Source organism: Giraffa tippelskirchi, chromosome 3, assembly GCF_054371585.1.
Source record: "Giraffa tippelskirchi isolate mGirTip1 chromosome 3, T2T-mGirTip1v1.2.pri, whole genome shotgun sequence".
Classification (NCBI taxonomy): Eukaryota; Metazoa; Chordata; class Mammalia; order Artiodactyla; family Giraffidae; genus Giraffa; species Giraffa tippelskirchi.
This window is the reverse complement of record NC_137277.1, coordinates 11,033,710-11,059,910: the sequence shown is the minus strand read 5'-3', so window position 1 is coordinate 11,059,910 and position 26,201 is coordinate 11,033,710. Positions and strand designations below refer to the sequence as shown.

The window sequence follows — 26,201 nt, the reverse complement described above, 5'->3', positions numbered from 1 at the left end:
TTACGTCTCCTGCATTGGCAGGCAGGTTCTTTACCACTAGTGCCACCTGGGAAGCCCCAAATAAATGAAACAATTATCCAATCTTTCTTCTAATATGTCAGAACGAGACTCATCCTCTCCCCCGAACTACATAACAAAACACCCTCTAGTGTTTTACAAATGTGACCCCACAACCAAGAGACTTTTGGGGTCCATGTACTGGACTGAGGATTTGATACACACATTCTGTCCCCAGCCCACCACCAATTCCTACAGAATTTCCAGTCTCTGCCCTCCTCTGTCCACAGTCTTCATATCTGAGACAAGAAAACTTCTATTTTTTGGCCTCACAGCTTGCAGGATTTTAGTTCCCCCACAAGGGATTGAACCCACGCCCCTTGCTTTGGAAACACAGAGTCTTAATCACTGGACCACCAGGGAAGTCCCAGGCAAGAGAAACTTAAAGGTGAACCTCCAAGGACACTTCAGCATCAGAATTCTGTTACTCATGTAAAAACCAGAAAGGGGCTGGTGAAAGCCCAACACCCAGCCTGAAGGTTCAAGAAGGGGCTTGAATCATTTCACAGCATCATGACATTTAAAAGAAACCTCTTCCCAGTGTTGTCATGAGAGACTCTATTCAAGTCCCAGATAAGCATTTGGAAGCTTGACTCCAGGTTTCTGGAAGGCAGGGAACGTCGATGACTAATGACAGGCTGGAAATTTAAGCGCTAATGCTTCTCACCTGGGTGATCTCATTACCGTGGCGTGTGATCGGCCGCCACTTGGGCCTGCAGTTCCGATTCCCAACGTCTCCAATTCCTCACAAGCAAGGACATCGCCTGCTTGTCACAAAGCCTCTAAATAAGATACTTTAATCATGGAAACAAGTTCTACAAATCTCAAAAAATATGTGAAATCTGATCTGATTTGAGCTGTGGAAGGGGAAAGGGTGTTGATGATATCCCACTGGGAGTGAACATCAGGCTGCAATGTGGAACTGGGAGAGAGAAAGGGCTTTTAGGACCAGCTCTGATGTGAAACGTAACGACTAAACCACCACCACCACTGATGTGAAACAAACAATAACCTTTGACCTTCAGGTACAGAAAGGGGAGTGCTATGTGCCAAGTCGCTTCAGTCGTGTCCAACTCTTGACAACCCTATAGACTGTAGCCCACCAGACTCCTCTCTCCACAGATTCTCCAGGCAAGAATACTAGAGTAGGTTGCCATTTCCTCCTCCAGGGGATCTTTCCAATCCAGGGATCGAATGTGTCGCTTATGTCTCCAGCATTGGCAGGTGGGTTCTTTACCACTAGCACCACCTGGGAAGCCCAGAAAGGGGGGATCTTGTCTTATAATATGAAGGTAGAGCAGAAGACCTCTTAAAACCCTGAATCTCAGATTATTTGGCAACCAGAAGCCAAAGAAACCGCAAATTGAGCAAAGAACAAATATAAATAAAACCTGAGTGTGTGGGTCAAATACAACACAGGTCAGGGGTGAATCTAGGGGCAAATTTGGGAGAACAGCCAGGGCAGGGAGAGGGTCTGAATAGATGCCTCAGGAACACAGCATGTTGCCCAGGAAGAACCAAGGAGGCTGAGTTTTCACAGCCTCCAAGCTCAGCGGTTGGCTCATCTTCTCTCAACGCAAGACCATCACAGCTGAGGCATTCCATTTGCAGCAGGACAGCCTGCGTTCCATCCTCCAATATTGCAGTTCCTCTGCTAAATCAATCAAGGGCACTGAATGTGTTTTGTCATCAAGAATCAGAAGCAAGCCTGGAGGTCAAGCAACTTGAGAAAACCGGGTGCTTCACTGAGTTACTGTTTTCCATGCAGGGAGACGGGCCAGCTCCTGTCCTTTCCAGAGAAACTGTGCTTAGCTTAAAAGAAACCAAAATAGATATAAAGTACTTTGCTTTTTGTCTGAGCATCATTACTCTGTTTTTAGCAGAATCCAAGCCACCCCGCTCTGCAGGTCAGATGTGTTGTTGACAGCAAAGTGAGAAGAGAGAAAAGGAAGTAACATCACCCACAGTCAGAGACACAGGCTGCAAGAACCCAAATGAAGCTACCTCCCTCTCTGCCCATCCCACCATCTAAAGATATGGCGGTGTTTGTGTATGCAATTTTCACCTCCTATTGCACATCTTTTTATTTTATGTACTAATTTTTTCACAAGTAAGTAAGATTGAGCAAGTAAGGTTTTGAGACGCAGAAACAAACGTTATTCCATTTTTTTTAAGGTTTCCCCGGTGGCTCAGTGGTAAGGAATCCCCCTTTCAGTGTAGGAGACACAGGTTCGATTCCTGATCCTGGAAGATCCCACATGCCGAGGAGCAACTAAGTTCTTGCACCACAAATATTGAGCCTGTGCTCTGGAGCCTGGAAGCCACAACAACTGAGCCAGCCTGCCTAGAGCCTGTGCTCCGAAATAAGAGAAACGATTGAAATGAGAAGCCTGCACACCCCAACTAGAGAGTAGTCCCCTCTTGCCGCAACTAGCTAAAAGCCCGCACAGCGACAAAGACCCAGCATAGCCAAAAATGAGTAAATAAATATTCTTTTTAAATGAGGGTGACCCCTGAGTAGCATGGGGATATGCTAAAAGAAGTCTCTTAGTAAATAAAGTTCACCCACTATCCACACTTCTTTCAGAATTGAGAATTTTTGCTATCCTCAGCCTTGAAGAGCCAGCTCATAAGGAAACACACAAGAAGGGGAACAGAAGTGGATCAGTCACTCCCAGATCTTTCCTTCCCACTCTGGAGGCTGTCTGTGGAGAGGGGTGAAGAGCTGTCTGGGGACCCTAGACAATGAGAGCAAGATGAGGAGTGATGGAGTTGGAAGGAAACGTGCCTCAGACCCAGCTGGGCCTGGCCTGCAACACAGGCCATGAGCTCCAAGTCTTCCCTGGGCCAGACACTATGATCCAACGTTCTTGTGAGAAGGGGCGAAAGTCAGTGTCTTTCCCAGGTCACAAGTTCACTAATGTGAGCCTCTTCTTCCTCCCTCAAGACCCAGAAGTGGAATCACTGAGATGTGGTCTATGCCCAGGGCAGAAAGAGTGTCCAAAAAGAAAAAAGAGGAAAAAAAGGAAAGCTTTTATGATAGAGTCAATATTGAAAACAATTTGTCAGCCAATCAAAAATACGCAAATGGAATTTTGTAACCTTTTATTTTAATAGCATTGCCTACAATAAGATTCTACCTTTTATGAAAACACAAATAATATAACCACTGTCTCTTTTTAAATTTCCCGCTTGTTATTTTATGTAATATGCACATCTCACCAATGATTCTCAGGTTCTCAGTGAGTATGAGGTCCTGGGGGAGCCAAGGCTAACCCAGCCATTGCCTCTGCCTTTAATAGAAGGGATTAGAGACAGTTCCAGTAACTAAAATACTGCAATCCTGAGAGTGAGCGTTTGTGGAGAGCCAAGTCCTTTTCATGAGAATTAACTCCTTTAATCCTCCTAATAACCCCTGTTAAGGCTACTGTTTTAGATCCATTTTACCAATAAGAAACTTGAGACAGAGAACAGTTAAATAGCTGTCCTCAAGATCTCCTTGCTGGCCTGGGCTGGGCCAGAGTCCAACCAGCGTGTCTCACGCCAGGACTTGGGAGGCATGAGAACCTCCTCAGGCCCCTGGGAGTCACACAGACCAAAGTTCAAATCCTCACTCTGGAGTTTCTGTGTCCTGAGGTCCTGGGAGAGGTGCTGAATGTACCCCAGCACCAGTTTCATGTGTAAAATAGGGAAAGTAATAGTTTCTGTTTTGTAGCACTATTGTGGGGTTTCCTGGTGGCTCAGTGGTAAAGAATCCACCTGCCAATGCAGGAGACACAGGTTCGATCCCTGGGTCAGGAAGGTCCCCTGGAGAAGAAAATAGCAACGCATTCCAGTATTTTAGTCTGGGAAATCCCATGGACAGAGGAGCCTGATGAGGCTCCAGTCCATGGGGTCTCAGAAGAGTCTGACATGACTTGTAGTTGTTGTTCAGTCACTCAGGCATGTCCAACTCTTTTGCAACCCCATGGACTGTAGCCTGTCAGACTCCTCTGTCCAAGGGATTTCCCAGACAAGAATACTGGAGTGTGTTGATATTTCCTTCTCCAGGGGATCTTCCTGATGCAGGGATCCAACCAGCGTCTCCTGCATTGGCAGGCAGATTCTTTACTACTGAGCCACCAGGGAAGCCCTGGATATGACTTAATGACTAAAAAAAAAAACCAAACAAACAAGAGATGTTTTTTAAGTGTCAAATCAACTAGTGCCAGGCACACAATAAGCACTCAATAAAGGCTGTTTTTATTAACAAGCTGCTATAAGAATAAATTTCATCTAGGGTGATTAAAAAAGCTTCATGGAAAATACAGCATATGTGCCTGAGCCTCAAAACTGTATTTCTTTTTTTTTAAATAATTTAAATTGTTTTTTTCCAAATGAAAACCTTACACTTGGGATGGGAGGGCAAGGTCAGAATGGGATGTCTCGTTTTTCACAGGAGATGTCAGTGGATCAGACCGTAAGCTGATTTTTAAAGAGTAAAGAAAGACACTATAAACGTGCTATGTAGAAATGCTGAACTGAATGTCAGAAGAAACAGCCCAACATTTGGACCATCTGCTCCAAGGGCACGGACCACCACCCTCCCTGCATTATAATCCCAGAAGTGTTATTTGACATTTTAAACAGTATCACATAGTATTTGACAACTTTCCTTAAATTTTAAAAATTAAAGTAATAAATATTTGTTGGAGGAAATTGGAAAATGTCAAAAAAGAATGAAGGAAAAAAATCAAAATTATCCATCAGTTCACAGTCTAGGGTAACTACTGTTTCCATATTGTGTATTTCCTTTCTGCCTTTTCTTTCTGGCATACATATATTTAAAATTATATTTGCTTATTACATTTAAAATAACATTATTCTGAAACATTATTTTGAAAGTAAACACTTTTAATTCTATTGTACATGTAACTGCTCTTAATAATTCTTTGTATACCTTTCAGTATATATTATAAATATTTATTATAAATGGACATACTTATCTGTAAGGTTTTGCAAAAAAGAATCATTCAATTTTATATAAACACTATGTAACAAAACATTTCATTTTGTGACTTTTCACATAGCAGAAACATTTTCCCCAGTCTATACTTCCTAGCTTTCTGCAAATCAACATCGTTCATTGTTGCATGTACCCCCAGCACAGAAAGTAACTGAAAAATGTGGAGGGGTGACCCACAGAGAAGGATTTTAATTAAAAAAATTTTTTTTATCCTGGGCTCCACCCTTGGGGCTGCTGCCTTTAAGTCAGGACTTTCTCAACAAGCTAGAACTTTGATTACAAAGATAGAAGGCAAATACCCTCCCATTTATTTCCAAAAACATCCTTAGGGATCTTGTGGCTTGTGGAACCTTTGGAAGGCTCTTAAATGTTTGATTTAGTATTAGTTAGAATAACTATGGTAATAACAATGGCTATCATAGTATACTTCCTAAAGGCCAAACCCTGTTCTAAGCATGTCACACATTTTAACTCAATACCTACAACACACCTATTGCCCCATTTTACAGATAAGGAAGCTGAGGCCAAGGCAAGGCTACACAGCTAACAAGTGACAGAACGTGGATTCAAACCAGCAGATTCCCAAATTTTGCTACATCAGAATCACCTGGGAGATGGGGGGATCTTTAAAGGTCTGATGCTCAGGTTCAGCAGTCTGGAGCCCCCAGGTGTTTCCAATGCTGAGAAATGAGGGACCCATGTCCTCAAGGTCTAAATTGTTCTCTTTTTTTTACATTTATTAGTATTTTTTAATTTTCGACTGCGCCTTGTGGCATGCAGGATCTTAGTTCCCCAACCAGGGATCGAATCCGTGCCCCCTGCAGTGGAAGCATAGAGTCTTAACCACTGGACCACCAGGGACATCCCAAGGCCTGAGTTATTAGCCACTGTGTTAACCACACCCAGGGGCTTATTTCCAGCTTGGTGGTGCCAGCATGGAGGCAGTGACATGGTTTCCTGAAAAAGCATGATTCGGTCCAGCTTTGGAGAAACATGTTGTTGTGGTGTCTAGGCTCTGCCATCTGTAGCTGCGGGTGAGGGCTGCTCCAAAACTGGGAGCAAGCTGGCCAGAGAGGGCTCATGGTGGGCTGGATTAGGTCTCCGTGGGTGACTGGGTATCCTGGTTTCCTGGGGCAGCCTGGGCTGCGCCTTCTGCCTGAACATATTATTAACAGTGCTCTCTTACATTCCCAAAATGTTCTGGTTTGGATGACAAACTACAGTCACCCTACCTTTACCAGCTCTCATGGACCCTATACTTTCTACTCACTTGGTGGGTGTCAAGCCAAAACTCACAACCAATCTGAAGAGAAGAAGGTAGGATTTATTACTTGCAAGAAGTAAGGAGAACACTAGTGATCTTTCCCAAAGTGTGTCTCCCTGAACAGCAAAACTCTGTGTGTGTGTGTGTGTGTGTGTGTGTGTATATTAGTTGCTCAACTGTGTCTGACTCTGCAATTGTAGCCCACCTGGTTGCTCTGTCCATGGGATTCTCCGGGCAAGAATACTGGAGAGGATTGCCATTCCCTTCTCCAGGGGATCTTCCCAACCAAGCGATCAAAACCAGCTCTTTCTCCTCCATTGCAGGCAGATTCTTTACTATTTGAGCCACGAGGGAAGCCCAACAGCCAAACTAGGGAAGTTTTAAGCTAAGGGTACATGCATATTCATGAAGGGGCTGGAGCACAAGAGAATTCGCACAAAATTGGGCCAAAAGTCAACAGAGTCCAATCTCTTATGATGGAAGTCAAGAGCAGCAGCAAAGTCAACATTATGATTCCTTAGGCTCTAGTTAGTTTGGTGGTGGAGTGCTCAGGGGGGCTTGGATCCTGCAAAACAGCTCAAGAATGTACTTCAGGGTAATCTTTACTCTTACAACTGATTATTACTTCCAGTATAGTTATTTCCCTGGTCTGGTAACAGCTGCTGGTTCTTATCTTCTTTCGTTCCCTTAAAATCATTAATTACTGAAGCCTATTCTTGTGCAAGGGTGAGCACTGTGGCCAGGCTAAGATCACAAAATGGTTTAGACCTAAAATGGCTTCTCTTGTGTCAAGAAAGCTCTCTGTCATGGCAGTCAGGACCTAAGGCTGGGGACAGAGAGGAACTGAGCCAGTGTGTGAGGAGCCCTCAGGGCAGGCCCAGGAACCCCAGGGTGTTTGCAGGGCTGGGAGCAGCCATCACAGAACACCAGCCAGACAAGGATGGAGGGATATTTAGCTAGCTGAGATCATAGTTCTCTTCTTGTGGGAAGCAAATATCAGAAGGCAGAGAAGACAGAAATTTCCATTTATCCATCTGAAATTCAGGCTTCCAGTGAGGACCCTGGATGGCTTTCTGCAGACAGCCCAGCTGCCCAGGCTGGGAGAGGCTTGTCTGGCTGGCTTGTCACGGTGGCAGTTCGGGCTGATGGTTTCAGGAGATGAACGTGGCAGCAGCCGCTTGGAGAAAGCCATCCACGAGGCCATCGGTGCTACCACATGTCAGAACACTCTGTGCTCGGTCCAGAATAACCCCCGCCCCCGTGAATTATTCATACCAGCCACCTTGTGATATGTGATCATATTCCAGGCAGGATGTCAACCAGGGGAAAATTTGTAAATGTAATTTGTATCCTCAATTTTTGTCATAGTTTGGGTCGTTATTTTCCCCTCATAACTCTCCATCTTCCTCCCATATTTTCCCTTCTCAGGTTTTTAATCAGAGGGATCTGTCAAGAGTGACTCAGAAAGTCCCTGCCTTTCCTCGCAATGTGCTCTTCTGTGGCAGAGAGTGCAGCCTCCAATCTCCGAGTTTATGTTTACGATACGTATTTTCATTACCTTTGAGTGAAAGTGATTGCTATGGTTATCTCTTTCTGAAATACATATTTTTCTTTCATTTATTTTGAGTATGGTTTGAATTTTTATGCATCTTTCAATCCCTGTTCCCCAAAGAGGTAGGCGGGGCAGCTGGGATGGAGGTGGGGGGCGGGCCACAGCTCTCCCTGCAGCACGACCGCCCCCTTCACAGCATCCCTAGAGGAATGGTCCTCCCTTCTCTGCTCCATTGGGCACCACCCCCTCCCAAGTAAGCCTGAGGAGGGTTTTCCAGGACCTTCTGAGAACCCAGCTCTCATCAGAGCTGAGGGTTGAAAGACGGAGGTTGAAATGGGAAAAAACAAACAAACAAACAAAGCAAGCAAGCATGTAACTGTCAAGCTGATTTCCACTGTATTAAAATGATCTTTATGATGAGAGATGTGAGGAGGGCCCTAGGCCGACTCAGAAACTCATTTCCAGAACCAGAGGCTGCATCACTGACTTAAAATGGTCCAAGGTTGACAACATAATCAAAGTCAGAACCTCCCCCAATTCAGGTCTCAAGGTTGGTAATTCCCACTTCCCTTTAGCCTTTCAACACAGTCACAGCCATCATGCAATTTCCCCCTGAGCACTTGGTTAGATCACAGAGGTAATGAAATCCAGTGAGAAGGCTGAATTTCTTGTGAGCCAATTTACTTTCCAAAAAAAAGGCAAGTTGGACCTTGGACCCCTTCACGTTAACCCTGACACTACCCAGCGCGTGGGTCTGTGGAAGAGAGTGGTAGAGTTGGGCACATAGTTGTCTGGGCTGTGAGGTGGTCCCATCTCGGGTCTCTGCTCCTCAGATGCTGATGGAAACTAAGGAGGTAGAGAGTTTGACTCAGGAATCAGAGGAGGTAAAGGTGATGGAGGGCTGGCACGTGTTCCTAGCAGTCTGGAGCAGAGTAAGGCTCAGCCAGTTAGACGGGGTAGGGTATCAGCTGCAGGAGCTGGGACTGGGGGTACTTTGGGGACTCTAGGCATAAGCAGGGCACGATATCAAACCACAGCAGGACAACAAAGAGGGACGACAATCCTCCAGGTGACCATCTTGGTGAGCTCATTTGAGGCTCCTGGGGGACTTGGGGCTGTCTTGCTGTAATTTGGGGCAAGGACTGTGGATCAGGGGCAAGCAGAGGGAGGGACTTTAGGCAACTGCTCTTCTGTAGCTTGTGGCATTGGGTGACACATGTGAAATGGCTGCTTTTACCCCTGTGCTATCACAACAGCTCATGCAAGCCAGCACCAACCTGTTCCCATACCATTCATGCTGGTATTCCTCAGCCTTGGCATCACTGACATTCTGGGGAAATGATTCTGCTCTGTTTTTGTTTATATTTTAGCATTTTTTAAATACTGTGGTAAAGATACATAACACTTTGAACTATGCTTAAGTGTATAGTTCAGTGGCATTAAGTACATTCACATTATTGTGCAAGAACCTCCAGCATCATCTCCAGGACTTTTTTATCCTCCCAAACTGAAACTCTGTCCCTGTGAAACCCTGACTCCCCATTCCCCCCTCTTCCAAGCTCCTGGCACCCACCATCCTACTCTGCCTCTATGGATTTGACTCCTCTAAGGACATAATGTAGGTGGAATCAGACAGTATTTGTTCTTTGTCTGGTTTATTTCACGACACATGATGTCCTCAAGGTTCATCCAGTCTGTAGCAGGTGTCAGGGTTTCCTTCCTTGTAAGGCTGAATACTATTCTGGGCAGATGATTCTCTGTTGTGCAGTGTTCTGTGCGCTGCGGGATGTTTAGAAGCACACCCAGTCTCTACCCACTGGACACTGGAAGCACTTCCCTCATCTCAATTGTGACAACCCCAAATGGCTCCAAAATTTGCCAGTCATGCCCCTGGTTGAGAGCCACAGCTCCGCATGGTCATTTCTGAAGACCTGAGTCTCCCTTTCACGTACCTGAGCTCCACAAAGGGGCAGGGGCACCTCAGGAATGTGTCCCCTGGCCCCAGCTGCAGCCCAGCTCCCAGATTCCATCAGAAAGTTCCAGCCACACACACATCCCATGTCAAGATCACTTAATAACATTAGGACAGATTCTCCAAATGGCCATTTTTAATAATTTTTAAAAACCCTCTCTTTTCTTAAATCCACATTAAGCATATGGCAAGCCATGTGCTGGCTGCATCACCTCCCGCAAACTCAATGCTGGCCTCGTGTTTTTCACCTTCCATCTGGGGAGACATAAATCCTACTTAGAGTCAAACCTCAGGAGATGTGTGAAGCATATACGACTCAAAGATAAACAGCCTGCTTTGCCCTTGGACACATAAGCTGGATTTTCTCCAGTAATCCAGGCCCTTCTCAGAAACAGCCAGGAGCAAGGAAACTTTTCAACATGATGATCCATAACAACACACACACACACACCAAAAAGAGTGAGTCTGGCAGTCGAGGCGGCTGACAGCCACAATACAGGCAGAATTTCAGCACGTTGCTTCCTCCTCCCAGACCCTGCCAACACAGCTCAGGCTGATCCACACAAATTCCACATTTCCACTCAAGCCCCATATAGCTCTGCTAATACCCATCAGCCAGCAGACAAAATCTTTTATTTCCCGTAAGCCTGCAACAACAACAGAAAAAGATGCATTTGCACCAGCTTTGGGAATAGAGGAGAGACATCAGAGGCCCTCAGGATTATCTTGGCAGAGAATGAATTTTGTTGGCACATGTATGGTTCATCAGGCATTGATTAAGAGTCACAGGATTTGGAGACCAGGATCAATCAGAGCACCTCAGAGTGGAAACAAATAAAAAACTACCTTCCGGGGCCAGAGGGGAAGCCCGGAGCAGCGGCCGTCCAGTTTTCAGTGGAACATTTCAGAAAGGTGGCAGATTTTCTCCCATTCTTCGCTCCCCCTCCCCGTGTCCCCATCCTCTGCCATGTGACCTGCAGCTCTTCCCACAGAGGCAAACATGCTTCCCTGACCCTGGACCTCAGGCTTAGCCTTGAGACTTGATGTGGCCAGTGAAAGGCTAGCAGAGTAGCCAAAGCAGGGGCTGGGAAAGTGCTAGGGGGTAGATACTCCCCCTTGTTTACTTCTTTCTCCAGAGCAAGAAGCCAGCCCAGTGAGGCCCCCCACCTGAGGAGGGTGAGAGACTCAAGCTGCAGAGTGAGACAGCCTCCGGCCACCTCCAGATCCAGGAGAGTCGGTGCTGCCATGTGAAGCCATGAGTTGGGCCGGATTGGGTTTTTTTTTTATTAATTAATTTATGGCCACACTCTTTGTGCTGTGTGCGGGCTTTCTCTAGTTGTAGTGAGTGAGGGCTATTCTCTAGTTGCGGTGCACAGGCTTCTCATTGCTGTGACTTCTCTTGTTGTGGAGCAAGGGCTCTAGGTTCATGGACTTCAATAGTTGTGTCTCGCAGGCTTAGTTGCCCCGTGGCATTTGGGATCTTCGTTTCTGCACCAGGGACTGAACCGATGTCGCCTGCATTGCAAGGCAGATTCTTAACCACTGGACCATCAGGGTAGTTCCTGGGCTGGCTTGTTATGCATCGCTATTGAGCCAATAGCTGATCAATACAGACACTTCAAATCACACCTCTGGGGTGGGCCTCTGAGGTCTCACCATCACTCTTACAAGGAACTCGCTGACTGCTGCCAATCGGGAAAGCTCAACTTGACAAGAAGGGTGTTGCTTGTCGATATCATTGTCATTGGACAGTGACATTTCTGCTGTGCTGGCTTTGTACCTGTCTACCAGGCCGTGGGTGAGCTTGGCCACTGAAACAATCCAAAACAAGGGTAGTCAGTCCTGGATGTGGCGGCCTATTGTCTAGTTTGTGACGGCTCTTGAGTCTCCTCTGCATCTCCCTCCCTCCTTGGGATGCTGGGGGAGACACCACTTATGGAGAAGATTGGTCCTGGCACTCAGAGTGTCCACACAACTGAGGAAATCCACAGAGTGAGCGATGGTCATGCCAGAAGCAGGTCGTTTTGGGAAAGGCTGAGCCCCCACCGCAGCCCAGCAGCCCTGGTGACCCTACCCTCCTGGCCCTTCTGTTTCCCATCACAAGTGCCCTGTCCTGATGCTTGTACACCCAGGTTCAGAGGAGCATCACTCAACATCACCAAAAGGAAGAAGCAATTCAAGGGTTCATCGATGGATGAATGGACAAACAAAACATGGTCCATCCATTCAATGGGATATTATTCAACCACAAAAGGAAGAAAATCCCAACAGGCTGCAATGTGAATGAACCTTAAGGACCTTAAGCTCAGTGAAATCATCAACTCACAGAAAGACAAGTACTACATGATTCTACTTAGATGAGGTCCCCAGAAGAGTCAAATTCAGACAAGAAGGAGAATGGTGGTTTCCAGGAGCTAGGAGGGTGGGAATGGGGGTCCACTGTGTAATGAACACAGAGTTCTAATTTGGGATGATGACAAAGGTCTGGCAATGGTTGGTGGTGCCGGCTGCACAACAGTGTGAATGTGCTCAATGCCACTGACTGTACACTTAAAAATGGAAATTTTGGGGTTATAAATATCTTACTACAGCTTTAAAAAAATGACCTGTCCTGTGTACCAGCTCCTTGATACCCAGCTCCCACCCGGCTGTCAGACAGCGAGGCCATCTGGGAAGTGGAACCGTCATGGGGTGGGCACGGGGAAGGCACTGCCTGCTGCCAACCTGTCCTCTTTGGTTCCCTTCGGTCTCCACAGGAATCTCCAGCACCCTCACTGCTTTAACTCAAATGAAGTGACTACTCACGGGGACCACCCAGGCACAGGGGAGGGCCAGTAGGAAGATACTGAGGTGGATAGAGTCCTCCAGAGGCTCCTTGCAGCCCACAGAGGCAGCAGCACCCCCATGGCAACAAATCAGCACAGGGCATGCTTATCGCACACACCGCATACTTATTGCACACTCTCAGTGGGAGGGAGGGCTCTTTGTGGCTGGCATCTGGCTGAAAGCTGGAAGTTGAGCAGGTGGGGTCCCAGTTGCGGATCCTCCTCCCGGTTGCTGAGCATGTCAGGGCTCATCCTTCATGACATCATTCCTGCATTGTCACAACGTTCTCCTCTTGCTTTAAAAGAACAACCTTTGCTTGACCCTGCTGCCCAAGAACTTTCCTCTAAGATTCCTCCAGGCTACGGAGGGCAGATGAGAATGCAGGCTATAAATCAGCAGCCCTCATGATATTTCGATCCATTAATCCATCAAAAGAAGATTTGCTACCTCTTAGCTCCACAGAGAGACCAGAAATCCTCTCCACGATTGCCCGGAGGCTCAGGCACCACAATACTGCTACTCTGCACTTCTGCAGGAGTTCGCTGGATGTCCGTGCTCTTCACTGTGCCTGTCACTTGCAGGCACCAACATCTCCAACCCAGCGGAAGGAGTTTGTTACCAGGTGCCTTTGCTTGTCCCCAGATTGTTCGTGAGAGAAAAAGCTAATCATGAAATGTTGAGGAGAACATAAGCCACCCCCATAACCTATCAGATTCAGACAACTTTCCAGACTGGGAGTTCTTTGAGAGCCGGAGCCATCTCTGTCCTCCAGCACTGAGCCCTAGGGCCTGGCAAAGGATGGGTGGATGGCTGGTTGATTGGTGGGTAGATGATGGATGGGTGGATGAGTGGGTGGGTGGATAGATGGGTGGATAGATGGCTGAATGGATAGATGGCTGGGTGGATAGATGGCTGGGTGAATGGGTAGATAGATGGCTGGGTGGATGGATGAGTAGATGGATAAATGAATCTCTAGCCAAGGAGCAGACGTTCTTGCTCAGAATCTATCTCAGTAGCCTTGTAGCTTCCCTCACTTGTAAAGTGGGGTGAGGGTAGTTCTTTTTCTACCCATTCCATAAGGTTGTTGTGAGAAAAAGAAAATTGAATGATATATTATAAAATCCTTGGGCTACCTCTATAGAATTATACAAATGAGAGGAAGCATTGTTCAAAAGAAAATCTTTTCTACAGTAAATGCTTATAGGAGAACTCGTTGGTACAATTCATGACTTAATGAACCTCTTGAGGGAAATAACACGGAGTGTTTGGGAGGCAGGATTCGGAACAGCAGAGGCTTGGTCAACAAGCCATCTCACCTTAGACAGGGCTGCACACTACACGTATTATCACACCTGTACCTCCTACAAGACCATGAGCTTATGGAGGGCAGGTACTTGTGTCTTAGAGCTATAATCCCCCACATCAGTAAAAACAAGTAACTAATAGGCACTCAAATACCTACTGCAGTGATAACCAAATCATATCATGAAAAAAGATGTTTCTTCATAAAAAGAAAATAATGCACAAATACTAGCATGAAACACCTGTGTGAACTGTGTCCTGGTATGACTCTGAATTTAGAGATAGACAGTTGCAGTGGTTTTTAACCTATTTAAAGTGAAAGTGAAAGTCGCTCAGTTGTGTCTGACTCTTTGTGACCCCATGGACTACACAGTCCATGGAATTCTCCAGGCCAGAATACTGGAGTGGGTACCCTTTCCCTTCTTCAGGAGATCTTCCCAGCCCAGGGACTGAACCCATGTCTCCCGCATTGCAGGTGGATTCTTTACCAGCTGAGCCACAATGGAAGCCCAAGAATACTAGAGTGGGTAGCCTATCTTTTTCCAGCGGATCTTCCCAACCCAGGAATCGAACTGGGGTCTCCTGCATTGCAGGCAGATTCTTTACCAACTGAGCTATCAGGGAAGCCCTATTTAAACCTTATATTAAAAACCTATTTAAATCTTGTATTAAAGATGGACATGGGGCTTGTGTGATCACAAGGAGGGGAAATATGTGAGACAGTCTACACAAAGAGCCTGATGCTGACATATAAAAACACTTCATTCCTAGTGGCTTATTATGGTCTCTGTAACTTGGGGGTCACTTGGTCTCTGTGGTCCTTGGACCCCCGTCTTCTTTCCCTGTCTCAGAAGAGATCCCCTTCCCTCCCCTTTGGGTGGGGCAGGAGGTGGTGAGGGCGGTCCGGGTCAGAGGGGGACAGAAGCATCTGGTCACACAAGAGGGGCTGAAATCCCTGTGCTCCTCTTCCTTCCCACTCCAGCTGTTGTCTAGCTGGACCTCAACCGCCAAGGCTGGAGGGTCAAGTGTTCACCTTTTCTGGGTGTACATGAGGATGCAGAACCATCACTGGACTTGTTTGGGGCTCTGGACCAAGGCAGTCAAGCTAGACTGGGAAGGAAAGGGGGTGTGACTGTCACAGGCTTGTCCTCAGAGCACCCCCAATGTGCTGGCAGCTGCCTGCTGCAGGGCTCACTGGGGGACAGGAGTGAGGGAACACAGTGGCAGTTTTTATGCATGACAGCTCCATGAAAAGGGCATAACATTTACTTTAGCAAATTTGGGACTGGGGATTGGTGAACTGACCAAAGTTGGTAAATATCAAGGGTTAAGCAGCAGGCCCCCCATTATCTATGCCGCCTCTGAGTTGCAGACATCAGACTTCCTAAAGGACAGGAGCTGGGGGTCAGCAGGGAATCAGACGCATTAGAATTCCTAATATCACCATCTCACAGTTGGGGATGAAATGAAACAGCTCTATTTTAACCACATAATGTCCTCGGGAGCTGGACCCCAAATGATTTCTAATTATTACAGATATCTCTGATTTCTGGGCTGGTTTCCAAGGCTACTATTGTAGCTGTTCAGTCATGGCTGGGGGCCTGGAGTGATGGTCAGAGAATCAGACACAGGGGAAGTGGGATGCTGCAGGAGGCCCGCTGTGGGTTCAGGAACCACCCTGTGCTCTGGAAGACATGCGGAAGGAGGCATTCGCTGGGCTCAAGATATTTAACCCCCAGCTGAGCTAGAAAAGCTAGATGCTCATGGAGCTTGGTGACTGACTGAGTCACTGGCCCAAGGGTCCCAGGGAACTTCTGGCTCTCTTACTACTTTCCCTGAGAGATTTTCACAGGAGCCTCTTCCCACCCCTGACCCAGGACTCACTCAGAAGTAGAGAGGGGACTTGTCTTTGGTTGTCATAAGTCTGGGGACACTATGACACTGAGTAGGCAGGGACCAGAGATGCCAAATGTCCCTCACTGCACACACAGCACCATTGAGGTGGTTGTTGTTCTGTCACTAAGTTGTATGCAACTCCTTGTGACCCTATGGACTGCAGCATGCCAGGCTTCCCTGTCCTTCACTATCTCCCAGAGTTTGCTAAAACTCATGTCCATTGAGTCGGTGTTGCCATCCAACCGTCTCATCCTCTGTCACCCTCCTCCTCCTGCCCTCAATCTGTCCCAGCATCAGGGTCTTTTCCAATGAGTCAGCTCTTTGCATCAGGTGGACAAAGTACTGGAGCTTCAGTTTCAGCATCAGTCCTTCCAACGAATATTCAAGGTTGATTTCCTTTAGGATTGATAGGTTTGTTCACAGCACCATTGCAATGGTTAAATTTTCTGTGTCAGCTTTGCTGGGCCATGGTGCCCAGTTGTCTGGTCAAACACCATCTAGATATTGATATAAAGGTACTTTTCAGATGACGTTAACATTTAACTCAGTAGATTTTGAGTAAAGTAGTTATAGATGACCCTTCTTGTGTGGGTGAGCCTCCTCAAATCAGTTGAAGATCTTAAGAGAACAAACTGAGGTTCCCAGAAGAGGAAGGAAGTTTGCCTCCACGCTGCCTTTGGGCTTAAGACTTCTACATCAACTCCTGCTGGAATGTCCAGCGCCTTGCAGACTTGAGATGGGCCAGCCCCACAATCTCAGGAGGCAATTCCTTAAAATAATCTTTCCTCTCTCTTCTCCTCGCATACCCCTACACCCTCTCTCTGTATCTATATCCTACTGGTTCTCTTTCTCTGGAGGACCCTGACTAGTACAACTACCCTGCCCCAAACAGGGTCCCCCAGAAAGTCACTGAGTGGCCTGGCCCAGTCCCATGTGGACTGCCTGTTCCCTGCCTCTACAATGCAGGGACAAGATGGAAGGCCACTCTGTACTAAAGTTCTGGGATTCAACATTAAAAGTGAACCCCAGGGCGGCAGCCTGTAGGGAAGTGCCTGATGTGTAAAGGAGACAGCAGGTCCAGGTCACGAAATGAGCCTGAGTCCCCTCGAAGCTGGCCCTCAAGTCTTCCCACCAGCCCCCAAAGGCCAGAAGCCCCTTTGCAAATGGCTCCAGCTCATAGCCTTCCTCCTGCACATGTGAAGGCTCGGATCTCTAGTCAATTGTCAAGCTGGACTGTTGGAGACAACAAAATCTCTTCAGTGTGAAGGTCCCATGGTGGATTTCTGGCCTGTATTTTCTAGTCAAATAGTCCTGGAGATTATTTGTTCTGAAACCTCAGGGCATGACCTTGCTGGGAAGGGCAGTTGTGGATGGAGCAGGGCAGAGCCAAGGAAGGAGGGTTAGCGCCAAGGAGCAGAGGTGTCTGTGACCTGGGTCCCGAGCCCCCTTGGGATTGCTTTACAGACTGGCCTGCGTGCTTAGAAAGTCCGGATCTCCTGGGTGCCTCCAACCAAAACAGCCGTGGTCCAGTGGAGGCACCTGGATTCTTGGCTCACAGGACCTGGGTTCTGGCCACCAATTTGATGTGTGACCATGGACAAGCCACTTGCCCCCTTGGTCCCAGCTTCCCCATCTGGAATGTAGGCCTTGAGGTCTCTGGGTGTTGGTGGCCCCTAGTCGCCAGCATGATGCTGGCCTCTGGGGCTCTGGGCAGCTGCCCTGCAGCACAACCTGCGTCCTCAAATCCCACCCATGTCTGCTCCACACCAGCCTCACTGGTCTCACCCACAAACAGACAGTCTACTTCTTTGAAACAAAAACCTCAGCATGGACAAGAAAGTCCAAGGTACCAAAGTGAGACAATGACTCCAGAGCAAACCTGAGATGCCGCAGCAAAAACAAAGGTGATGAGAAATCCAGGAATGACAAAAGTCTGTGCCAGGTTCTGGTCCAAGTGTGGAGCCCCTGAGCTGAGCCTTGAGGAGAACAGACAGAGCCCAAGTCATACACAGAGGGTAACAGGGATGAGAGGGGCTCAGGGCAGGGACTTCTCCCCGGAAAGGAAGGAATAAGCAATCAGGATGCAGGAGAAAATGCAGTGCCTGTAAGAAAGTTCTGGTCCAATAAATGCAAATGAAAACAAGGAATGATTCTGAACCTCCATTGGAGTGACAGAGCCCAGGTGAGCAGTCCTGCAAGGGACCCAGAGCCTCAGAAACTCAAAGACAAGGAGCCAGGCTCTGCCCCACTGCCATATAGTGTTCACATTCACGTGCACGCATTTTCAAATGCAGAGCATCGCTCTGGGGCTAAAGCCTGAGACATGAGACAGTTACTTCCTTGCAATGGAATGAAAGACCACCAACCGGGGCAGTGAAAACTGGAGCAGGGCTTGGAATCAGGGGTGTCTCAGGAAGACAGGCCAGCACTCCCCTTCTCACCAGGAGGACAGAGAGGCTGTGGAAGCCCGCACCTGAGACAGCTCGGAGCACAGAACCCAAAGTCAGAAAGTGAGTAGGGGAACCTCACGGAAGTGGGGAGGGGCCAGGCGTCGTCAGTGAGGAAGCCTCGCCCAGCACAGGAGATAATCTCTAAAGCAGATAAATCAAGAAACGGCATTATGAGTGTATTATTTAGGCTCTCGGAGAGGACCGCCATATAATTAAAAATGAAACAGTTAAAAGTGCTTGCCTTCAGGGCTGAGAAAGGAGGAACAGGAGGAGGGTTCTTTATAAACCTCTCTGAACTAAGTTTTTTTTTTTCTTTTTTAATTTGATTTTTCAAAAGAGTGCATGAGTGATAAAAGAAGAAAAGAAAATGAGGAAGCCTGACCTTCAAGCCCAGTTTTGCACGGTTGAAGCCCTTTCAGCTGCTGCTGAGTCTGTGTGTGACTCAGTGCTGGGTGTCCTTCCCAACATATTCCCCCAACCCCGATTTCCTGCAGGCGAATCTTTTATTAATAGTTGTAGCATGTGGGATCCAGTTCCCTGACCAGGGATCGAACCTGGGTCCCCTGGGCTGGGAGCACAGTCTTAACCACTGGGCCACCTTGGCCCACCTTGGCCATTTTAAATGGAGAAGTGTTGGGAGTTCTCTAGCAGTCCAGTAGTTAGAACTCGGCATTTTCACTGGTCTGGGTTCAATCCCTGGTCGAGGAACTAGGGGACTGCTGCAAAAGATGTGGCAAGTTGTGCAGTGTGGCTAAAATAAATAAATGGATAGATAGATAAAATAGAAGAAGTCTGTAGAGAGAGATGGGGCAGGCAGACTGCAGGAAATAAAAAACAGATCAACCGTATGAAAGTAGTTTCTAAGCCCTAAATTCTAGGAAGGCAGCAGGAATTCATATTATTGTTAACAGCATCTCAAAGAGCACTGTCATCATTGTTGCCTGTGTTCTCCGGTGACAGGGGATTCTCGGGGTGGGGTCCAGGCCCTGTCTCTATCCTCCTGTACCGAATTCCACCATCAAGTGATGACACTACCGAGCCTGGCTGGACCAAAGAGAATGAGCACGAGGCTAAGTCAGGACCAGGCAGGGTTCAAACTCCAGCTCCACTCCTCGGAGACTCCAGCCTGACCACGTCTTTGCGGTTTCCCATCCACCCTCCCAAGGAGCCCCTTCCAAAGAGACAGATCCCATTTCTACTCCCAACAACAACACAGAAAGGTGAGGTTGGCTCATCCAGCTGTGGGGCCCTGAAGCTTCTCTAGCCTCATCTGTGGATGATCCAGCAGGTGTGGGGGTGGGGGGGGCGGTCCCCACCAAGCTCTCGTGAGAGGACCCTTCCCCACCCATGCATATACGAGCACCATCCACAGACAGTGAATGAACCTGGTCCCAACTAGGGGTGACACACTCAGGATGGGAGGCCGGAGTGCTGAGTGATGTTTTCAGTTGTTACTTTTCATTGCAGTAAAATTCACATAACATAAAATTGACCGTGTTAACCATTTAAAGTGTACAGTTCAGTGGCATTAAGTACATTCACATCACCACCATCCAGCTCCAGACCTTCGTATTCCCATGCTGAAACTCTGTCCCCATTAAACCCTGACTCCCCACTGCCCCTTCCCCAGCCCCAGGCATCCACTCTTCTACTGTGTCTCTACGAATCTGGCCCTAGGAACCTCATACAAGGGGAATCATAGGGTATTTGTCCTCTTGGGTCTGGCTTATTTCATTTAGCACAATGCCTTTAAGGTTCATCTAATTGTAGCATATGTTAGAATTTCCTTCACTTTTAAGACTGAATAACATTCTGTTGTGTGGACGCACCATGTTTCATTTATCTGTTCATCCACTGAGGGACACTTGGGCTGCTTCTACCTTTTGGCTGTTCTGAATAATGCTGCCACGAACATGGGTGTGCACATATCAGATTGTGCTTAGCTTGGGGGACTTTGGCTGTTCTCCTAAGGGCCCTTTCTCTTACAGAATTCAAACTACTTCTTTTAAAATCAGCACAGAGAACACAGTGGAGCTCTTCCTCAGCCCTGGCAAATGCTAAGAATGTCTTACCTACTCTGCTCAGGAGGGCATTTCTATGCTTTACCCCCATTTTTTTTCTTAATATTTATTTATTTATTTGGCTGCACCAGGTTTTAGTTGCAGCATATAGGGTCTTGGATTTTCACTTCAGGAGGTGGGATCTTTCGTTGCAGCATTCAAACTCTTGGTTTCTGCATGTGGGATCTAGTTCCCTGGCCAGGAATCAAACCTGGTCCTACTGCATTAGGAGTGCAGAGTCGTAGCCACTGAACTACCAGGGAAGTCCCTATATGTACCCCCATCCTACAGATGAGGAAACTGAGGCACAGAGAAGCTAAGAAACTCAACCAAGGTCACATATGAAGTAACCACTGGGGAAGGCTTGGATCAGGGCAGTCTGATGCCTGAGTCCGCATCCTAAAGCATTCTTCTCAACACTTTTAGTGTACCCATGAAAAACAGAGAGGCCAGCATAATTGTTGTTCTGCAGAAAAACTTAAGTCACAGACAACTTAAGTAGCTCTGAAGGCCACACAGCCTTATCTCTGATTCTGCTTCTGCATCTTGGAAATCCACAGTACCATTATTTCTGACATTCCCCTCCTCCCCTCCTTGCCTCTTCAGACGCAGCATTTCTAGGGCTTTACTTTTTTTTTGAATCCAGCCTCAGTCAGCCATCCCACAGCTTGATAGAGGCATCGTGACATCATAATCCACAAGAGGCAAGCTGTTTGCTGAAACCTGAATGAATCAGACAAGAGAAAGGTTAGGCGGCCAGGGGGAGCTAAAAGCCCCTAAAAGTTTAAAGAGGTTCTGCCAAATGGGTGATTGGCTCCCGCTGAGATTAGTTTTAATCAATTATTAAGCAACAGTTTAATATTTTAAGAGTTTGCTCAATCACAGAGAAATGAAAACATTTTACGATTTTCTTCTCCTGTACCTTCCAAAATTAAAAAAAAATAAAAAAGCTAAACAAGTGTAGACACAGTGGCACGGATTTTTTTTTTTTAATGTTTTCTATTGAAATAATTGGATGACTTTTTTTTCAACTTCTTTTTATCCCCCACAAAGCTCCACCCAACATGAGCCCAGGTGGTGCTGAGTTCTGATTGCCCGACATTCCAGCATGCTATTTTCAAGGAAAATTTGTCCTAAAGTGCCCTGGCTCACTGACAATGGAGGGGCAGCCCCTTTTCTCAAGGTCTCCAGGTGGGCCACGTGGGAGAGCCTAGAATCAGGTCCTTGAACTCTGTCTGTCCTCTGCAGATCCCCTCCTTGCTCCCCAAGCCCTGCCTTTCCAGCCAATAGTGCAGAAACTGGGAGGAAAAGGATAGAAAGCAACAGGAGTAGAGAAGAGTTAAAGCACATTACCAGCTACATGATCAACCCTGGAGTAATATTTATTCTGTGGTCAATTCCCCTTTGAAATCTTTGATATAAGGTGGATTTTTGAATATGAATCCCCTTTGATATAAGATAGCTTTTTCTATTCATGCATCTATTCATAAACCCATCCACCATCCATGCACACATACCCTCATCCATCTACCCATCCACACATTCATCCATCCACCCATATATCTATCCATCCACCTATCCACGCATCCATCCATTCATCCTCCACCCATCCATCCACACACCTATCTATCCATCTACCTATGTATTCATCTCTCCAACCATCCACCTATCTACGAACCCATCCATCTTTCCATCCACCCATCCATTAAACCAGTCAATCCTAAAGGAAATCAACGCTGAATATTCATTGGAAGGACAGATGCTGAAGCTGAAGTTCCAATACTTTGGTTACCTGATGCGAAGAGCCAACTCATTAGAAAAGACCTGGATGCTGGGAAAGATTGAAGACAGGAGGGGAAGGGGACGATAGAGGACAAGATGGTTGGATGGCATCACCGACTTGATGGACATGAGTTTGAGCAAACTCCAGGAGATGGTGAAGGACAGGGAAGCCTGGTGTGCTACAGCCCATGGGGTTGCAAAGAGTCGGACATGACTGAGCGACTGAACAACAATAACAATCCATCTAACCACTCATGTATCCATTCATCCACCCATCCAACCATCCACCACTCAGTCATCCACCATTCATCCATCCATCCCTCTATTCATACAGCCAGTCAGCCAGCCATCTATCCACAAATCCATCCATCCGTCTACCCGTTCATCAGGGTGCCAAGTGCTAAACTAAAGTCTCCTCATAGTAAGCTGGGCATGAGGGAGAGAGTGGTCCATCCTCAAGACAGGTAGGCCTCACAGAGAAGGGCCTCTGTGCTCAGTGCAAGAAAACCAGATAGGGTGTGGAGTTGCCAGTCCAGGGAGAGAGACCAACACTGAGACATGGGCCCCAAACCCCATTTGGTTCATCTGAGCCAACTCCAGCATACTCTGCCCCTTCAATATCCAGTCTCCCAATAAGGACATCAAACATTCTCTAGGGGCCTGCAGAGTGGGGGTTACTTTGAAGTGGTCTGCGTGCGGGGCAGGCCCCAGCATTTCCTGCTGGCCCCTGTCTCCCATGGGAAGCTCATGGAGGGAGGAGGCAGTCAAGATTAGAACCTGTTTCAGCAGATTATTCAGATCCATTCGCTGTATCTAGATCATGCTGTGTCCTAATTAATGCAGACCTTCAAGGTTGTACTGCATTTGCAAAGTTTTCTGAAATGGGCCAGCCCTTTAAACTACTTCCACCTCCCCACTTGGAAGTTTCTCTTCCTCCCTGAGGCTGCCCCCAGAAGCCCCCCAGCTTCGGCTCATGGAGGGGAGTCCTTCTGTACAGAGGGAACATGAGAACTTGCTTTTGACTTTTCTGAACTCCGAGCCTCACTAACCAGGGGCGTCAGATAACTGATTTGCCCCCATAAAATTCATAGGTGACTAACCCATCCAAGAATTCCCAGGCTGCTCCTGGCCGGACGTTCTGTCCTTACTGGTGTGGGTTATTTTCAGCCGACATCACCGAAGAGGGGATGGATTGCAGTCACGAGCCATGGCAGCAGGGATGCTGGGCCGTGCCAGGGCTGAGCCTTGCCTACAGTCTTTGGGTTCGATAACAGGGTTTGCTTTAACTCTTCAGACAGGGGATCTGTATATCCTAAAGACAGTATGTAAAATATTTATTAAGAAGAGTATCTATTTTTAACTAGGGGTGATTTCAGTTCTATTATTCATGCAGCCTCGGAAGGCAGGCTTCATGCTTGGCAGCTTGCAGGAGCTGGGGGACCAGGCAAAGGCGAATCTGGAATCAGAGGAGGGAGGTCTGGGGGAGGGCAATGAGGGAATTCCAGGGGGTGGGGGTGGGGGCAGCTGATGTCGCCTGCCTGATTTCAGTCAAACCTCCACGTTTAGGGAACTGTTCGCAGGAGCTGGTGAAAGCTTTGGCCCCGTTTTAAACCCAAAGCCATCTGCACTCGCAGCCAACTCTTTTGAGACTCCCTCTTACAGGGGTCTGGCCCTGTAGGAATCAAGGAACGTGCCCCCAGTGTGCAGAGCCGGGTAAATATCCCTGTTAGAGACAGATGCCTGCTTCCCCGGCAGCCCCATGCCAATGAGTCTCGAAAAACAAGCGGCAGCCTGCCAGAACCCAGACCAAGATGTGCTTGGCAACTCATGGGGCTGGTGAATGTGCCAGGGTGGTGATCCACTGCAGGACGAGCTTCGCTCGCCCTCCATTTCCCCAGATCTCCCCAGAGCTGCCGAACATCTGGAGCAGGGGTGAAGTGCAGGGGTGAAGCGCAGGAGTGCAGGGGTGGTTCACCGAGCTGGAATCCCGAGTCCACCAGGACCAACTCTTGACCCTGGGCCAGTCCCTTCGTCATTCAGAGCCTCAGTGCTCTCATCTGTGAATGGGGAACCCAAGAACATCCCCCCACCGCCACATCCCATCTGTGCCGCCCCAGCACCACTGCAGAGGGTCAGCGTCTGGTAGTGGACACGCGGTCTCTGGGGGCACAGGGCTCTCACTGGGATGTCAAGACCTCCATTCTGTGGGTGAGAAAGTGATGACAGAGGAAGAGAAATGGAGACAGATGCCAGGCCTTGTGCTCGACACAGGTTATTTCAGTTGAGCCTCTGCACTTTGCATTATTGCTGCCACTTCCAGGCGAGGAGTTGGTCCCCACAAACCCTTCCATCCTTCCTCACACACATGGGGACCCAGTGTCAGAGAAGAGGTCCCTAACAGGGTGACACTCAGGCCATCACCTTCTGCTCAGCTGTCCAGCGTGCAGACCCGGAGCCTCACTTGTCTCATTCCCAGAGGTGGGCCCAGAGTGGGTGCCCTTGAGAAGCACGGGCCGTGACAGACGCCCCGAATCCCTGCTGCAGCTTGACTTTGCCCAGTGGAATCAGAGGGGAGGATGAGAGCAGGACAGGGGAAGGCACAATGCCTGGGGTTTAAAGAACATCAGGGGTGAACACAGAGGGACAGAGGAAGGCAGGAACCGGAACAACTAGGTCAGTGCCAGAGGGCCCCATGTAAAACCCAATTACCACTCCTGCTATGAAGGGACCGCTGGGAAGGTTACTAGGTCAGAGCAGTTCTAGCCCTCAGCTCACTCAGCTCACCTTGGCCTGCATCCTGGCTGTCAGTGCACAGGTCCCCGGACAGGCCACCGGGGCCACCCAGGGCCCCAACTCCTCAGCAGAGAGTGGGGGGTGGGGGGAGGAAGACACAGAACCCCAACCTACTCCTTCCCTGGAGGGTTGGTGGGGAGACACCTGCCCCCTCCTGGGGACCTCCTCAGCTCCACTGCGTCCTGCTCTGCCCTGCTCTGCCCCTTGCCCTCTTATGCTCTTGCTCCTGCGGAGGTCTCAGCTGGAGTGAACCCACAGATGCCAGGATGTCACCCAGCTCAGGCTGGCCTCGCTCTCCAGCCTGCATCCTGCGATGGTCCCCTGGCACCCTAGTGACCTCCTCACCTTCCCCCTCCCATGTCCCACCTTCTGCTCCCTTTCAGCTTTGCAGCCCCGAATCTTCCCACCCTGCTCCCAGGCTCCCTAGCCACAGGAAATACCCAGGGAACTGGCACAGATTCAGGGCCACTTGGTCACATCCAGCGGGCCTTGACAACTGTCCACAGAGCGTAAATTATTTCTCATGGGCATGTAGATTTTTTTTAAGTGTTATTAAGCATAAAATTAATAAATGAAGATATGCCATCACCATTTTTAAAGAGAAGAAGACAGAGCCTGGGTTGGGTGGGGGTGGAAGCCCTCAACAGTCAGATAAAAACTGAGGAGTAGTCTAGGTGCCCTCTGAGCCCTCTCTGACCCAAGCCTGTTGGGTTCGATTAATTCAGTTTGGTTCTGGGCCCCCAGGCATCCCACCCCCACCTCTGACTGTGGCCAGCACCCCACCCCTGACCTCCCACCACTCTGGAGCAGCAGGACTCCCTCCTGGGGAGCTCTGCCACCAGCCAATACTCAGTCTCACCTTTGATCTGAGGTCAGATTCCTGCCCCCACACACCCCTGCCAGCAGGGTCCTGGCACCTCCTCACATTAGAGTGGGAGATGGAGAGACCCCATGGGCAGCTAGCTGGGCCTCACCCCAAACCACCTGCATGGGACAATCCAGGGCTGCATGCATGTCAACCCCCACAAGAGCTGGTGACTCTAGGCTCAGCCCCCCGGGCATGGAGACCATCACTGTCTCTAATCTACACACCAGAGACCACGGTTTATCTAGTTGCTGGGATCTGCACAGACAGTGCAGAGGGACAAGGACTTGCACCCACATTGGCCTGGTGCCAAAGCCCACACCTACAGCCACCAGAGTGCACCGCCTGCCCCAACCCCCAGCTCTGGGTTCTGAGCC

General features: G+C 48.4%; 1 protein-coding gene across 1 annotated transcript in view; it reads right to left on the bottom strand.

The window, feature by feature from the left end:
- Positions 1 to 10,466: 10,466 nt before the first annotated feature.
- The window catches only part of ENDOV (endonuclease V), an 88,710-nt gene continuing 72,975 nt past the window's right edge, over positions 10,467 to 26,201 (bottom strand). Inside the window, exons 10-11 of the transcript XR_014078517.1 lie at positions 20,983 to 21,107; positions 10,467 to 11,661 (exon numbers count right to left, since the gene is read on the bottom strand). The gene's annotated coding sequence lies outside the window, so the exon portion shown is untranslated. The remainder of the gene's footprint in view (positions 11,662 to 20,982; positions 21,108 to 26,201) is intronic.